The following is a 17626-nucleotide window of genomic DNA, read 5'->3' as shown; positions in this document are numbered from 1 at the left end:
AACCCGACGTCTTTTTCGGAGTTAAAAATGTTTTGTTGCATGCAGAAATGTTATTCCATTTTCTCTGCAGTCGTTCATTGATTTCAAAAATGTAACCCATAATAGTTTGTTTATACATAGCACAAAGCAAAAAAAACTTTATATACAGTGTTATTTCATTTTAAATTTCAAAAGAGTTTTGTGGCTCCCATTGTTTTCTTTAATTTGTGAAACCGGTCAAAATGGCTCTTTGAGTGGTAAAGGTTGCCGACCCCTGGTCTAAACCAAGAAATTACTCTATTCTAACTGGCAGACACGATCCTCTAGTAGGGCCAACCTATCCATGAGAGCGGTGCATGAAGAGCAGGGAGCCATACTCACGTTGTTTCTTTCACCAAGTTGAGTTCTTGCTGTCTTTGGAGCAATAGGCGAAGAGTAGCAGACGCTTTCGGAGCGTAGTTGTTTTGAGCCGCAACTAGCTTAGCTTCGTTAGCTTAGCAGCTAGCTAGTTGAGAGAAGGGCGGACCGACAGGGAGTGGGTGCTTTGCAAGTTTGATAAGACCACTACATATGTTTGAGAAGGAATAAAAAAAGCTGTAAAACAATTAGAAGCACACAGATAGAAAGATAGTACTTAGCTTTTTTGCGGAGGCAGAAGCAGCAGCAGCGAGCATCAGCAGACTTTTTTGGACGTGACGTCAGCTGCTTGTGTCAAAACAAGCAAACCAAAGAGCCAATGCTAGTGCAGCTGGAGGTAAGCAATCTATTTATGTGGAAATAGCTTGGCTCCAAGTTCCATATTTATAGCGTCAAAATTTCTTTCATCGCCCTCTCCCGGCTACAGTCTGTTCCAACGTCTCACTCTTCCTTCGTGCTCACTTCTCTTCTATAAGCAGCAGTGTATTTAGCTTCAAAAGTATAAGGTTGTAAATCATGTAAGTCATCTTTGTTGTCTGTTACCAAGTGTGCCATGATAAGGAAACACACTCATGTTTGATCCTGGAAGTAGGAACACAAGTTGCTGCCAGAAATCAATGCGCGGAATAAATCAGTCCGGGAAATAATTCAAATGATCAAAATGCGGTAAATATTGAACATATTACATATTGTTATGAACGTGTCTGTTACTACATTATATGTAGACTTGCACTTATATGTAGACTTGCACTGTGTATATAAAACGTTGCTGGAGGACTTTGGAGGCTACAACGTTAACTCCCATTACCCGCATCTTTCAAGCATTGTTTATCATCTTTAAATTCGTAAAAAAAAAAAAAAAAAAAAGACGTGTGTTCCAGTCTCTCATAATGGTTGTGAACGAAAGGCAAAATTTAAAAAAAAGTGCAGTTCCCCTTTAAATTGGAGAAAATTAGGCTGACATTGAACGGTTGTTTTGTGAAGTTTCAGGACATATGGGGTGGTTTCCTAAAATATGTAAAATAAACTAATCTCAAAGTTAAAGTAACTGAAAGGTAAATAGTTGAGTAGCTTTTTCTCTGCTTTTGTGTATTGCTGCACCGTGTTGGAGACATTCAGGAGTGCAGTTGTATGTGGCTCCTTGTCAATATTTGCCTGTGCTTATTTGACTGATGCATGTTTTTTTTTTTTTTTTTTATATATATTTTTTGTGGGTTACTTGTTTGTGGGAGAAAAATTAAGAACAGTTGACATGTGTTTAATTGTATTTCTGGACTACATATGTCAAAAATCCAATAAACAAATGTAAACAGTACAGTACATTTTTGTTTAACATTTAGGTTTAGATTTAACAGGTTTAGATTTAACATTTACCGCTAACATTCACATTTAAGATTTAGGTTTAGATTTAAGTTATAGCGCTCACATTTAGATTTGGATTTAGATTTAGGTTTAGATTTAAGTTATAGCGCTCACATTTAGATTTGGATTTGGATTTATGTTTAGATTCAAGATTTAGATTTAACATCTAGCGCTCACATTTAGAATTCACAGGCTGGATTCAGACCAAAACGGAGCACCACCGAACAGATCTTCAACGTCAGACTACTGATTGAGAAGCACCTTCAGCCCCAGCACAACTTATACCACAACTTCATTGACTTTAAAAAAGCCTTTGACCGTGTCTGGCATGAAGGACTATGGCAGGTTCTCAGAAATTACAACTTTGACAATAATCTCATACAGGTCATCCAAGCACTTTATACAGACTCAAGCAGTGCAGTTCTCATCAACAACAGCATAGGAGAACCTTTTAAAACCTCTATTGGTGTCCGCCAAGGCTGTCTCCTCTCCCCTGTCCTATTTAATGTCTTCCTGGAGAACATCATGGAAAAAGCACTCCAAGAATTCCACACCTCCGTTACCATCGAAGGAAGACCCGTCTCCAACCTTCGCTTCGCGGATGACATCGACCTTATGGGAATAAGTGAGGCTGAACTCCAGGAACTGACCACCAGACTGGAAGAGGCGGCGAGAGCTTATGGAATGGAGATAAGTGCAGAGAAGAGCAAGATCCTGGTCAACAGTCACAATCACTTACCACCACCGAACATCACATTGAATGGACAAACCCTGGAGGAAGTAAAGTTAAAGTTAAAGTAAAGTTAAAGTACCAATGATTGTCACACACACACTACGTGTGGCGAGATTATTCTCTGCATTTGACCCATCACCCTTGATCACCCCCTGGGAGGTGAGGGGAGCAGTGGGCAGCAGCGGTGGCCGCGCCCGGGAATCATTTTGGTGATTTAACCCCCAATTCCAACCCTTGATGCTGAGTGCCAAGCAGGGAGGTAATGGGTCCCATTTTTATAGTCTTTGGTATGACTCGGCCGGGGTTTGAACTCACAACCTACCGATCTCAGGGCGGACACTCTAACCACTAGGCCACTGAGTAGGTCTTTAAGTACCTCGGGTCCTTTGTGAGTGAAGATGGCAGCTCCACAAAAGAGATCAGAGCAAGAATCGGCATAGCAACAACAGCCATGACAAGACTGACCAGTATCTGGAAGAGCAATACCATCAGCTTCCAGGTGAAGGTCAGACTCTACAAGTGACTTGTTCTTTCCACCCTACACTATGGTTGTGAGAGCTGGACGCTCACAGCGGACACGGAGCGCAGGATACAGTCCTTTGAAAGCAAGTGTTACAGAAGAATGCTACATATATCATACAGTGAACACCGGACAAATGATTATGCTAGACAGCTAGTTACCACCCATGCTGGCGAACAGTAACCTCTACTCTCAACAGTTAAACGTCGCAAGCTGACCTGGTTTGGTCATGTCACAAGGCACACCTCCCTGTCAAAGACCATCCTGCAGGGAACAGTAAAGGGGAAGCGGAGACGAGGCAGGCAGAGAAAGGCCTGGATGGACAACATCAAAAGAATGGACTCGCTGCAGCTTCCAAACCCTGCTACGAACAGCAGAAGATTGTGAGCGCTGGAGATCCCTGACTGCCCAAGCATCCACCGTGACACCCCTATGGCCTCCTAGGCCATGGGATGAGTGAGTATGTGAGTGAGTGAGCTCACATTTAGATTTGTATTTAACATTTAGGTTTAGATTTAACATTTAGGTTTAGATTTAACATTTAGCGCTAACATTTAAGATTTAGGTTTAGATTAAAGATTTAGATTTAATATTTAGCACTCACATCTAGATTTGGATTTAGATTTAACATCTACCGCTCACATTTAGATTTAGATTTCAAATTCAGGTTATACTTAACTTTCATATTCAACATTTAGGTTTATATTTAAGATTTAGGTTTAGATTTGACATTTAAAGCTCACATTTAGATTGAACATTTAGGTTTAGATTTTTACTTATAGGTTTAGATTTAAAATGTAGGTTCAGATTTAAAAGATATAGATTTATATTGTAAAAAATGTTTTACCAAAAACATTTGTATGCATGCACAACACTAAAGACTTTCAGCATATCGGTATGTGGAATTAAATTATGGAATGAATTAAGTAAAGAAGTGAATTAATGTACTAACATGATCCACTTTAGGAGAAACTGTTCAAACGACAAGTGTTTACAAAGTACAAAGAAAAATAATTGTCAATTCAATTGTCTTGAACTTGAGGGGAAAAAATATATTTATCTCATTATAAGTGACTTACCTAGTTATGAAGAAAACTGTTGTATTAACACTACACCGATTGTAATGTGCAAAATGTGTACATACAGAGTACAGTAAATAATTGACATGAAGTGGAAACAGGGTTGGATTAAATAAGCGTTGCTTCTTCCTACTCCTTTTTGGACATGTTGTAAAGAAAATGTAAAAATGTGACGCATCATTTTGAAACTATATATGGTCAAATAAAAACTGAATCTGAATATTTAACATATATACATATATATATTTTTATTTTTTTTATTTAAGATTTAGGTTGGGCAGCACGGTGGAAGAGGGGTTAGTGCATCTGCCTCACAATACGAAGGTCCTGAGTAGTCTTGGGTTCAATCCCGGGCTTCGGATCTTTCTGTGTGGAGTTTGCATGTTCTCCCCGTGACTGCGTGGGTTCCCTCCGGGTACTCCGGCTTCCTCCCACCTCCAAAACCATGCACCTGGGGATAAGTTGATTGGCAACACTAAATTGGCCCTAGTGTGTGAATGTGAGTGTGAATGTTGTCTGTCTATCTGTGTTGGCCCTGCGATGAGGTGGCGACTTGTCCAGGGTGTACCCCGCCTTCCGCCAGATTGTAGCTGAGATAGGCTCCAGCGGCCCCCGCGACCCCAAAGGGAATAAGCGGTAGAAAATGGATGGATGGAAGATTTAGGTTTAGATTTACCATTTAGATATATTTAGAGTCAGTGTTTAATTCAAAATTAAATGTGATGAAAATCAGTTACATCTGAGAAAAGTGAGCAAAATGTGAGAAAAGTTAGCTAAATGTGAGAAAATAAGTTAAATCTGAGAAATATATATGCTAGAAAAGTGTGACTCAACTTTTACATTTGGCACCCCATACAGCCCTGTACGCCCTGACCGAGTCGATTTTGGCTTGGAACGCTGGAGAGGAGGCACTCTTTATTACCTCAGCCAAAGACCTTTCTTTTTCGCCATGGGAAATGTAGTTTACTTTCAGACCAGTCAACGCAAAAGCGCCAGGAAAAAACTACACTCACCAAGTTTTAGTTTGATATCGTAATACATCGCTGCATTATTGTTAGGATTCTGAAACCGCAATGCTGCGGTATTTACAATATCGTTGCATTCCTTATATACAGTATGTAAACTCCTCAGGGTATACTCATAATTTAGGCACAGAAAATCTGTGATAATATTAAAATATAATACTTTTAATCACTTTTTAGAAACAGTTGTATTGTCATTTGGGATTTAATTTAATTTTACAAAGGGTACTTAAACAGTACAAAATGGACTTTATTGTGAAAGATGCAATTTTCCTCAGGGTTATCGAGTCATGTGTGCACAGATAAGACGTGTTAAAGGGGAACATTATCACCAGACCTATGTAAGTGTCAATATATACCTTGATGTTGCAGAAAAAAATACCTTTTTTTTTAACCGATTTCCTAACTCTAAATGGGTGAATTTTGGCGAATTAAACGGCTTTCTATTATTCGCTCTCGGAGCGTGACGTCACATGGGGAAGCAATGCGCCATTTTCTCAAACACATTACAAACACCGAGTCAAATCAGCTCTGTTATTTTCCGTTTTTTCGACTGTTTTCCGTACCTTGGAGACATCATGCCTCGTCGGTGTGTTGTCGGAGAGTGTAACAACACGAACAGGGACGGATTCAAGTTGCACCAGTGGCCCAAAGATGCGAAAGTGGCAAGAAATTGGACGTTTGTTCCGCACACTTTACCGACGAAAGCTATGCTACGATAGAGATGGCAAGAATGTGTGGATATCCTGCGACACTCAAAGCAGATGCATTTCCAACTGGACTGGACAGATCAGCTTTCAGGAAAAGAGAGCGGATGAGGGTATATCTACAGAATATATTAATTGATGAAAACTGGGCTGTCTGCACTCTCAAAGTGCATGTTGTTGCCAAATGTATTTCATATGCTGTAAACCTAGTTCATAGTTGTTAGTTTTCCTTTAATGCCAAACAAACACATACCAATCGTTGGTTAGAAGGTGATCGCCGAATTCGTCCTCGCTTGCTCTCGTGTCGCTGGCTGTCGTGTCGTTTTCATCGGTTTCGCTTGCATACGGTTCAAACCGATATGGCTCAATAGCTTAAGTTTCTTCTTCAATTTCGTTTTTGCTACCTGCCTCCACACTACAACCATTTGTTTCAATACATGCGAAATCTGTTGAATCGCTTAAGCCGCTGAAATCTGAGTCTGAATCCGAGCTAATGTCGCTATACCTTGCTGTTTTATGCGCCATGTTTGTTTGTATTGGCATCACTGTGTGACGTCACAGGAAAATGGACGGGTGTATATAATGATGGTTAAAATCAGGCACTTTGAAGCTTTTTTTAGGGATATTGCGTGATGGGTAAAATTTTGAAAAAAACTTCAAAAAATAAAAAAGCCACTGGGAACTGATTTTTAATGGTTTTAACCCTTCTGAATTTGTGATAATGTTCCCCCTTAATATCAAAATATTACGTTTAATCACTTTTTGGCAGGCAAGAATACATGGATTTAATAGATACGTCCAACCATTTTGAAAATATTTATGTGCATGAACAAAGAACAGTTAACATTGTATATTGCTTTTAAACAAGAAAGAGGTTTTCGCACAGGGATGTCAAACTCGTTTTCATTGAGGGCCACATTGCAGTTAAGGGCCGCATGTAACAGCGAATAATGTATGGATTTGCCTCTGGATTTCATTATTAATTATATATATGTACTTTTTTAAGTAGACTGTCAATTTTACAGTAAAAAACTTTACATTTACAAAATGTTACTGTAAAATATATACCGGTATATATATATATATATATATATATATATATATATATATATATATTTTTTATTTTTTTATTTTTTTTTTAACAACATTTTACGGCAAACGGAAAAACAGTACCACTGTTTTCTACCGTAAAAACAAATGTACCGTCTTTCCATTTACAATAATACACCGTTAAAAACAACAACCGTAGATTTTATAGTCAAAAACTGGCAGCTCAGTAACCAGAATTTTTACGTAAAAAACAGTACGTAGTATTTATTGTCATTTTTATTTATTTGATGGGTAGTTTGCTGTAAAGTTAAGTATTTTTATTTAGACACAAACATGTTTGGAAAGTATGATAATATACTGTAATATTTGCTGCAATATTGAATACTATTAAAGTTTAAAAGGTATGCAATTTCAAGTAGTGCATATATTTTTTCTGTCAAAATGAAAAAAATCTATTTCATTTAGTGATGAAATATGAAGTACTTTATTGACACATGTTCCAGATGTGTGCGGGCCAGATAGCGCTCACATTTAACATTTAGCGCTCACATTTAGATTGAGATTTAAAATGTAGGTTCAGATTTAGTTTCAACATTTTTATTTAACATTTAGGTTTAGATTTAGATTCAACAGGTTTAGATTTAACATTCACCGCTCACACTCAGAATCAAGATTTAGGTTTAGATTTGACATTTAGCGCTCACATTTAGGTTTGGATTTAGATTTAAGATTTAAATTTAGATTTAAGATTTGGATTCAAGATTTAGACTTAACATCTAGCGCTCACATTTAGATTTATATTCCAAATGTAGGTTTATATTTAACTTTCGTATTCAACGTTTAGGTTTATATTTTTTTTAAATTCTGTCAAAATTTAAAAAATCTAATACATTTAGTGATGAAATATGAAGTACTTTATTGACACATCATTTCCAGGTGTTTGCGGGCCAGATAGCGCTCACATTTAACATTTAGCGCTCACATTTAGATTGAGATTTAAAATGTTGTTTTGGATTTAGTTTCAACATTTGTATTTAACATTTAGGTTTAGATTTAACAGGTTTAGATTTAACATTTACCGCTCACATTCACATTTAAGATTTAGGTTTAGATTTGACATTTAGCGCTCACATTTAGGTTTGGATTTAGATTTAAGATTTAGGTTTGGATTTAAGATTTAGATTTAACATCTAGCACTCACATTTAGATTTAAAATGTAGGTTTGTATTTAACATTTTGGGTTAGATTTAACATTTAGCGCTAACTTTTAAGATTGAGGTTCAGATTTAAGATTTAAGATTCAATATTTAGCACTCACATCTGGATTTGGATTTAGATTAACATCTAGCGCTCACATTTAGATTTAGATTTCAAATTTAGGTTCATATTTAACTTTCATATTCAACATTTAGGTACATATTTAACATTTTCTCTGTCAAAATGAAAAAAATGAATTACATTTACTGAAGAAATATGAAGTACTTTATTGACACATATCATTTCCAGGTGTTTGCGGCCCAGATAGCGCTCACATTTAACATTTAGCGCTCACATTTAGATTGAGATTTAAAATGTAGGTTTAGATTTAGTTTCAACATTTTTATATAACATTTAGGTTTCGATTTAACAGGTTTAGATTTAACATTTACCGCTCACATTCACATTTAAGATTTAGGTTTAGATTTGACATTTAGCGCTCACATTTAGGTTTGGATTTAAGATTTAGATTTAATATCTAGCACTCACATTTAGATTTAAAATTTAGGTTTGTATTTAACATTTTGGGTTAGATTCAACATTTACTGCTAACTTTTAAGATTGAGATTTAGATTTAAGATTTAGATTCAATAGTTAGCACTCACATCTAGACTTGGATTTAGATTTAACACCTAGCACTGACATTTAGATATAGATTTCAAATTTAGGTTTATATTTAACTTTCGTTTTCAACATTTAGGTTTATATTTAAAAAAAAATCTGTCAAAATGAAAAAAAATTATTACATTTAGTGATGAAATCTTTAGTACTTTATTGACACATATCATTTCCAGGTGTTTGCGGGTCAGATAGCGCTCACATTTAACATTTAGCGCTCACATTTAAATTGAGCTTTAAAATGTAGGTTCAGATTTAGTTTCAACATTTTTATTTAAGATTTAGGTTTAGATTTAACAGGTTTAGATTTAACATTTCCCCCTCACATTCACATTTAAGATTTAGGTTTAGATTTGACATTTAGCGCTCACATTTAGGTTTGGATTTAGATTTAAGATTTAGGTTTAGATTTAAGATTTAGATTCAAGATTTAGACTTAACATCTAGTACTCACATTTAGATTTATATTTCAAATTTAGGTTTATATTTAACTTTCATATTCAACGTTTAGGTTTATATTTTTTTTAAATTCTGTCAAAATTTAAAAAATCAAATACATTTAGTGATGAAATATGAAGTACTTTATTGACACATATCATTTCCAGGTGTTTGCGGGCCAGATAGCGCTCACATTTAACATTTAGCACTCACATTTAGATTGAGATTTAAAATGTAGGTTTAGATTTAGTTTCAACATTTTTATTTAACATTTAGGTTTAGATTTAACAGGTTTAGATTCAACATTTAGCGCTAACTTTTAAGATTCAGGTTTAGATTTAAGATTTAGATTCAATATTTAGCACTCACATTTAGATTTGGATTTAGATTTAACATGTAGCGCTCACATTTAGATTTAGATTTCAAATTTAGGTTTATATTTAACTTTCATATTCAACATTTAGGTTTATCTTAAAAAAAATTTGGTCAAAATGAAAAAAATCAATTACATTTAGTGATGAAATATGAAGTACTTTATTGACACATATCCTTTCCAGGTGTTTGCGGGCCAGATAGCGCTCACATTTAACGCAAACTTTTGGATTGAGATTTAAAATGTAGGTTCAGATTTAGTTTCAACATTTTTATTCAAGATTTATGTTTAGATTTAACAGGTTTAGATTTAACATTTACCGCTCACATTTAGATTTCAAATTTAGTTGACGTTTAGCACTCACATTTAGGTTTGGATTTAGATTTAAGATTTAGGTTTAGATTTAAGATTTAGATTTAACATCTAGCGCTCACATTTAAATTTAAAATGTAGGTTTGTATTTAATATTTTGGGTTGTATTTAACATTTAGCGCTAACTTTTAAGATTTAGGTTTAGATTCAAGATTTAGATTCAATATTTAGCACTCACATCTAGATTTGGATTTAGATTTAACATCGAGCCCTCACATTTAGATTTAGATTTCAAATTTAGGTTTGTATTTAACTTTCATATTCAACATTATTTACCTTTTTCTGTCAAAATGAAAAAAAAAATCAATTACATTTAGTGATGAAATATGTTTCCCCGTGACTGCGTAGGTTCCTTCCGGGTACTCCGGCTTACTCCCACCGCCAAAAACATGCACCTTTGGGATAGGTTGATTGGCAACACTAAATTGGCCCTAGTGTGTGAATGTGAGTGTGAATGTTGTCTGTCTATCTGTATTGGCCCTGCGATGAGGTGGCGACTTGTCCAGGGTGTACCCCGCCTTAAGCCCGAATGCAGCTGAGATAGGCTCCAGCTCCCCCCGCGACCCCGAACGGGACAAACGGTAGAGAATGGATGGATAGATGGATATTAAGTACTTTGTTGACACATATCATTTCCTGGTGTTTGCAGGCCAGGTAAAATGAAGTCGCGGGCCGGATCTGGCCCCCGGGCCTTGAGTTTGACATCAGAGTTTTTAGCACATCAACATTGGACCAATATTCAATCTCAATTATACCATAGAAATGGCCAACTCTTTCATTTTTCAGAAAGGCTGGAATAATGTCAAACACATACCGTTCCAATAACCACATGAATTACCATGAATTGATTAACGTGGACCCCGACTTAAACAAGTTGAAAAACTTATTCGGGTGCTACCATTTGGTGGTCAATTGTACGGAATATGTACTGTACTGTGTAATATACTAATACACGTTTCAATCAGTTGTGGAAAGACGAAGCCCCAATAGTGCAGCTTTGGCGAGGGGTGTCCGCTCCCGTTGCGAAAATATTTTTTTGTAAAACACTGGAAAACATTAAATGTCCGGTAAAACCGCTACTTTTGGGGAAAGTGTGTTTATTAAGCTGGACGTATTGAAGTTTTGAGCGGAATACATCGGATGACGGATGTGGGAGCAATTTAGAGGACGAAAAAACGGTGCCGAGGAGGAAAAAGAACAAAATAGCACATTCCACAACACGTTGCCAATATTCCCAAGTTAACATTTTGTTGAATTGTTTAATACTTACGTAGTAAATTACTTCTTTGTCGTTGCTGTAATCTTGACCTGGTCGACTATCTGACACGCATCGAGTTCACGTCTAATGTCTCTGTGGGGGAGAGGCGGGGCCGGTGGAAGGTCAATATATTTATCCGTATCGTCATTCGCCTAATGCCACACAAAGGGGGAAAAACCGAACGTAATCGATATTTTCCAGTATTCTTCTGTTATTTTAACACGTCATTTCGTTGTGTTGCTCAAACAGATTGTGTTTATAAACTTACGTTCATTGACACAGGGTGATTTGAGTGGGAATAGTACTGTTTTCTAAAGTATTTTAATGAATATAGTTACGTTTTTACTGGAGTAGCCTATAATAATTGTCAAATTATTCTGCTGTGGTTAAATTAGTCACGATGAATATTGTTCTATTTTGATTGAAGTCATGATTCACAAATTAAATAGTGGCAAATTGCCAACCTTGAGACCTCCGATTTCGGGAGGTGGGGGTTGGCTGCGTGGTCGGGGGTGGGGTGGGGCGTGGTTGGGGGCGTGGTTAAGAGGGGAGGAGTATATTGACAGCTAGAATTCATCAAGTCAAGTATTTCATACATACATATATATATATATACAGGCCCGGCCCTAACCAATCTGGCGCCCTAGGCAAGATTTTAGGTGGCGCCCCCCCCCACATCGGCAGTGAAGTGTATATACTCACAAGAAACCGAATAGCTTTGTCTTTGACCTTTTTTTTTTTTTTTACTTACAACTATACCTAATATATAAAGGGGTGGACAAGTGACTATTACCTGCAGGGCAAACATTAGCTAACCAGAAGGCAATAACAATGTAAACAAAAAACACCTGCTTAAAAGATCTAATACAAATGTCCCTGAGGAATGTAGGTGGGAGTACTGTAATTACCTAACGTTACATTATATTTTCCATAACAATTTAGCCCCCTCCACAATATTAACCCAACGTTAAAACAGAACTAGCTATTTATTGATTAGCAATTGCCGAATCATGTAACATTAGCTTAATGCTAAAAAGCCAGGTTACTATCACATTCTGTAACAGACAAATCATTTCATGTAGGCTAACGTTACCTACGTGCTACCTCTGTCTTTTCTCGTTTCTCCTCCTCTTCTTTTCTCTTTTTTCTTCCCTGGGCACCTGACAGTTTTGACCGTTTTAACATCTTGTGTTGATTTTTTGATGTGGTGACGTCCAAAAAGAGTCATGATACGGGAAGGGAGGGGGCGCACCATGCGGGGGAGAGGGGGGGTTGGGGGGGGGGGCGTAATGTTGTAACAAATAATATTTCTATTAAATAGGCTTTACTTTGCATTTTAATTAACGTGGGATTATTTTTTGTATTTAGAAATAATAATACCAACTTTTTTTTTTTTTCTCCATTTGTGGCACTGGCGTGGCGCCCCCTGATGGACGGCGCCCTTAGCATTTGCCTATACGGCCTATGCCACGGGCCGGCCCTGTATATATATATACCGGTATATATATATATATATATATATATACATCCTGAAAATATGTAAACAAAACTGTGTTAATTGATACTTCAAACTTGCATAAATATAACATGAATATAACGTAACTTGGCTTCTGAGAGCTTCAAAATGTAATGAATAAAATGCTAAAGTTGTTGATAAACAAGCAATTATTTTAATAATTAAATCCATCCATCTATTCATCTTCTTCCGCTTATCCGAGGTCAGCAGCCTAAGCAGAGAAGCCCAGACTTCCCTCTCCCCAGCCACTTCGTCCAGCTCTTACCGGGGGATCCCGAAACGTAATTAAATATGGTCATTTTAAATGAATTATTATGATAATTTAAAATTAATTATTTCAAATATGTTTATTTTAATGTACCGGTTTAATTCTAGGGCTGGATGTAATAAGGATTCAGACAAAATCCAATTAATTTTGATGTTTTTAGCAAAATATAGTAAACAATTATTTAGTTTTTGTTTTTTTAAATTAATAAATATATTTATTTTTAGGTAAGATAAACATAATAATACAATTGACCTCTAGTCTGGATGATTTAGTTCTTGTCACCCTGTTGTTCTCCCGTCGTGAAAAAAGGCTGTCCTCACTCAGGTCAGCATGGAGCTGGAGGGGGCGTGGCCTCCAGCTCCTGCTGAAAATCGGGAGATTTTCGGGAGAATATTTGTCCTGGGAGGTTTTCGGCCAAGGCGCTGAATTTCGGGAGTCTCCCGGAAAATTCGGAAGGGTTGGCAAGTATGGGCAAACATGACCAAATTAAAAATGACAACCTTATTGTAGTGGTTTCCGTATCGGTTTGATAGTGTGTTTGCAAATTTTCTTCAGTTCTCTTCAATGTTTATATTGACAAAATATCTGTGTTCGTTCGATTGATTTTGGGGTTCAGTTAATTCTCTTGTTCCTTTTGGAATGCGTTGTGGCACAAGGGTGGGACCAGACAAGCTCTGCTTTTGAACCGTTGAGAACTCGAGCAAAAGTAAATGCTTGTTGAAGTTTTAACACAGGGGCGCCGCTAGGGATTTTGGGCCCCATGAAAAGAATCTTTACAGGGCCCCCACCACAGTGTCATTATTTTTTCTGTATTATAATTTCATCATCATTAGGGGCCTCTCTGGGCCCCCCTCCATCATGGGCCCCTAGAATCCGTCTCCTTTACCCCCCCTTTTCGGCGCCCCTGTTTTAACATGTCCGAAATACAAATAAATTGATTCATTGAAATGTAGCATGTGTTTATTTTTGCACTATTGTCTTTATCTTTACTATTTTCATCTTGCAATTTTGTAATTGGTCCTCATTCAAATCTGTTGGCTTTATATATACACAATATCAACAATGCAATGAAAATGTTGAAACACAAAAAACGGATTATTGTGAAATTAAACATTAAAGACTTTTCCCTTTTATTTTTGATACAATGAATCCATTTTATTAAAAGAGAATAATTGTATTATTTTTTAGTATTTTTACATTGTGCAGTGAATCATTAAATTATAGTCTGAGTTTTGTTAGTAATAAATTCATAATCAACAAAAATCTCAAAATCATTCAACTATCTTTAAAAAAAAAGTCGGTATCAGTAACATCTTTACTTGCAATTATACTGATAGCAAAAATCCCATGACTCTTCCCTGCTGTATATTTATTGTAGTAATGTGGGTGGAGAGCTTTTGAAGTGTCCAAATGTCACTCATTAAGTTTAATCTAAAACTAATGAAGGCTGCAAGTTCTTTAGTTCTTGGAAAAGATCTATAGCAGAGAATAGTAACGTGTGTATATATATATATATATATATATATATATATATATATATATATATGTACACGTATGTATGCATATACATCTATACATGCATATATACATATAGACTTATGCATATATATATGCATACATACATATATACAGTATATGCATAAATATATGCATGTATATATATCAGTGACGTGCAGTCACTAGAGGCAGGTGAGGCAGGGCCTCACCTGCCATCATGGAAAGAAAAAAAATGTAAAAAGAAAAAAATTAAATTGTTATATGTATCTAGTGATTATACTATAAAGTTATTTTCCATTTAACTTCACCAGTTTTAGATTATTTTTATTCAAAATTGCCGTTCAAATACTGAGAAGAGACGGTGCGGTGATCAGCAGCCAGTAGAGGCACGTCACTTAGTTGTGCCTCAACATGGATTCCGGACTCGGCTAACTGCTGGCCTGCTGTGCAGTGAGACTGTATTGCTATATGAATTATATTATACATTTCCATAGTTTAGTTAGCTGAGGTATATAATGTACAGTGTATTTTGTCAACAACTGTATGTATGTAACGTATTTCTTGTGCTGAGCGATCATAAAACGGCTGCAAAAGACGCACTGGCTGAGGCTCCAGTAATCCCGCCTCCTGCACCCCCGCCGTAGAATTGTTATATCAACTAAAGTCCACACTTAAACTTTCCATGTGCAAGATTTAATCTATTTAAAAAAGTTATTTCATAAGAAGCCAAAAAGTGCAAAAACAATAATGTTCGTGTTGGAGGAGTTTTGAATGACTGCAGGGCCACAACATTAGGTACACCTGCAGACTGCAAGTGTATCTAATTCACAACTCCTCCAACACGAACATTATTGTTTTTGCACTTTTGGGCTTCTTATTAAATAACTTTTGTAACCTATTTTCATGGGCTTTCCCCTTTGTGATGTTAAGTTCCTGTTATGCGCTGTTATACAGTATTTGCCTTGAGCTCTTATTTTGAAGGCGCTAAGAGCGGAAGTGATGACACGGAGTGGAGCGGAGGTTTTTGAAAGAAGGTAAATAAAGTGGTCCTCGTGTAAACTGGAGCCTCCGTGTTTGTTATTTTGTAGTTTCATACAGTATAGGCGACATTTATAAACCCTCGGTTACACTTTTTTAAATAGATTCAATCTTGCACGTGGAAAGTTTAAGTGAGGGCTTTAGTTGCGGCGCATGGACTTTATTTATAAGTAAAGGTAAGACCATAATAATGTTTTTTTTATTAAATGTGCTTTTTTGTGTGCTACAGTTTGTATGTGTAAAGTTAAAGTTAAGTTAAAGTACCAATGATTGTCACACACACATTCGGTGTAATGAAATTTGTCGTCTGCATTTAACGTCTGCGCCCGGGAATCATTTTTGGTGATTTAACCCCCAATTCCAACCCTTGATGCTGAGTGCCAAGCAGGGAAGAATGCTGGTATGAGCTTTTAAACAAAACCCGTTAATTGCTGCCAATCAAATGGTGAATAAGATACTCTTTTATGGACAGAATTTCTAGGCGCAGTCAAGGCGTTGAGGGGATCTGGTTTGGTGGCTGCAGGATTAGGTCTCTGCTTTTTGCAGATGATGTGGTCCTGATGGCTTCATCTGGCCAGGATCTTCAGCTCTCACTGGATCGGTTCGCAGCAGAGTGTGAAGCGACTGGGATGAGAATCAGCACCTCCAAGTCCGAGTCCATGGTTCTCGCCCGGAAAAGGGTGGAGTGCCATCTCCGGGTTGGGGAGGAGATCTTGCCCCAAGTGGAGGAGTTCAAGTACCTCGGAGTCTTGTTCACGAGTGAGGGAAGAGTGGATCGTGAGATCGACAGGCGGATCGGTGCGGCGTCTTCAGTAATGCGGACGCTGTATCGATCCGTTGTGGTGAAGAAGGAGCTGAGCCGGAAGGCAAAGCTCTTAATTTACCGGTCGATCTACGTTCCCATCCTCGCCTATGGTCATGAGCTTTGGGTTATGACCGAAAGGACAAGGTCACGGGTACAAGCGGCCGAAATGAGTTTCCTCCGCCGGGTGGCGGGGCTCTCCCTTAGAGATAGGGTGAGAAGCTCTGTCATCCGGGGGGAGCTCAAAGTAAAGCCGCTGCTCCTCCACATCGAGAGGAGCCAGATGAGGTGGTTCGGGCATCTGGTCAGGATGCCACCCGAACGCCTCCCTAGGGAGGTGTTTAGGGCACGTCCGACCGGTAGGAGGCCACGGGGAAGACCCAGGACACGTTGGGAAGACTATGTCTCCCGGCTGGCCTGGGAACGCCTCGGGGTCTCACGGGAAGAGCTGGACGAAGTGGCTGGGGAGAGGGAAGTCTGGGCTTCCCTGCTTAGGCTGCTGCCCCCGCGACCCGACCTCGGATAAGCGGAAGAAGATGGATGGATGGATGGATGTTTGTAAATCTGACTGTGATGAAGTCAGTGCCTCACCAGCCATGAACCTCACCGCACGTCACTGATATATATATATATATATATACCCTGTTTCCATATGAGTTGTGCTAGATGTAAATATAAACGGAATACAATGATTTGCAAATCCTTTTCAAGTCATATTCAATTGAATGCACTACAAAGACAAGATATTTGATGTTCAAACTCATAAACTTTATTTTTTTTTTGTAAATAATAATTAACTTAGAATTGCATGGCTGCAACACGCGCCAAAGTAGTTCCAATCCCGTGCTGGTAAATCCAGGCCTTGAACTTGCCAGGAAAGCCAGACTTGTCCACCACGGTCAGCCAGGTCTCCAGGTCTTGGTTGGTCGATTTTGTGGAGGCTGCGTCTCTCAGGCTGCAATTGAACACCTTTCCCAAGCTCTTCACAGGTTCCTCAGTGAGTGATGGTATTTTGGCGGTGCCAAGTGAGAAGCAGAACTTGCCAGTAACCTTCCCTTTCTTTAGCACAAGGGACCTCGACTTGGCCGGCTTGAAGCTCATGCGAGCCCAGGAAATCACCTCCTGAAGGCCATTCAAGATCCACCTGCAGCCTGGGACAGATGTAGTGGTCACTGTCAGGTCGTCCATGAAGGCTCGGATAGGTGGCTGTCGGACTCCAGACCTGGAGAGGGGCCCTCTGCACTGAACTTCTGTAGACTTCACCAGCATGTTCATGGCGAGTGCAAAGAGGATGACTGACATTGTACAGCCAGTGATGAT

General features: G+C 37.9%; 1 protein-coding gene across 1 annotated transcript in view; it reads right to left on the bottom strand.

The window, feature by feature from the left end:
* Positions 1–11337, bottom strand: part of thnsl2 (threonine synthase-like 2) — a 74198-nt gene extending 62861 nt beyond the window's left edge. The window contains exon 1 of the mRNA XM_061980648.1: positions 11198–11337. The gene's annotated coding sequence lies outside the window, so the exon portion shown is untranslated. The remainder of the gene's footprint in view (positions 1–11197) is intronic.
* Between the last annotated feature and the right edge of the window lie 6289 nt (positions 11338–17626).

The sequence above is a fragment of the Nerophis lumbriciformis genome, linkage group LG20, assembly GCF_033978685.3.
Source record: "Nerophis lumbriciformis linkage group LG20, RoL_Nlum_v2.1, whole genome shotgun sequence".
Classification (NCBI taxonomy): domain Eukaryota; kingdom Metazoa; phylum Chordata; class Actinopteri; order Syngnathiformes; family Syngnathidae; genus Nerophis; species Nerophis lumbriciformis.
Note: the sequence above shows the minus strand (reverse complement) of the source record. Positions and strands in the feature narration are given on the sequence as shown.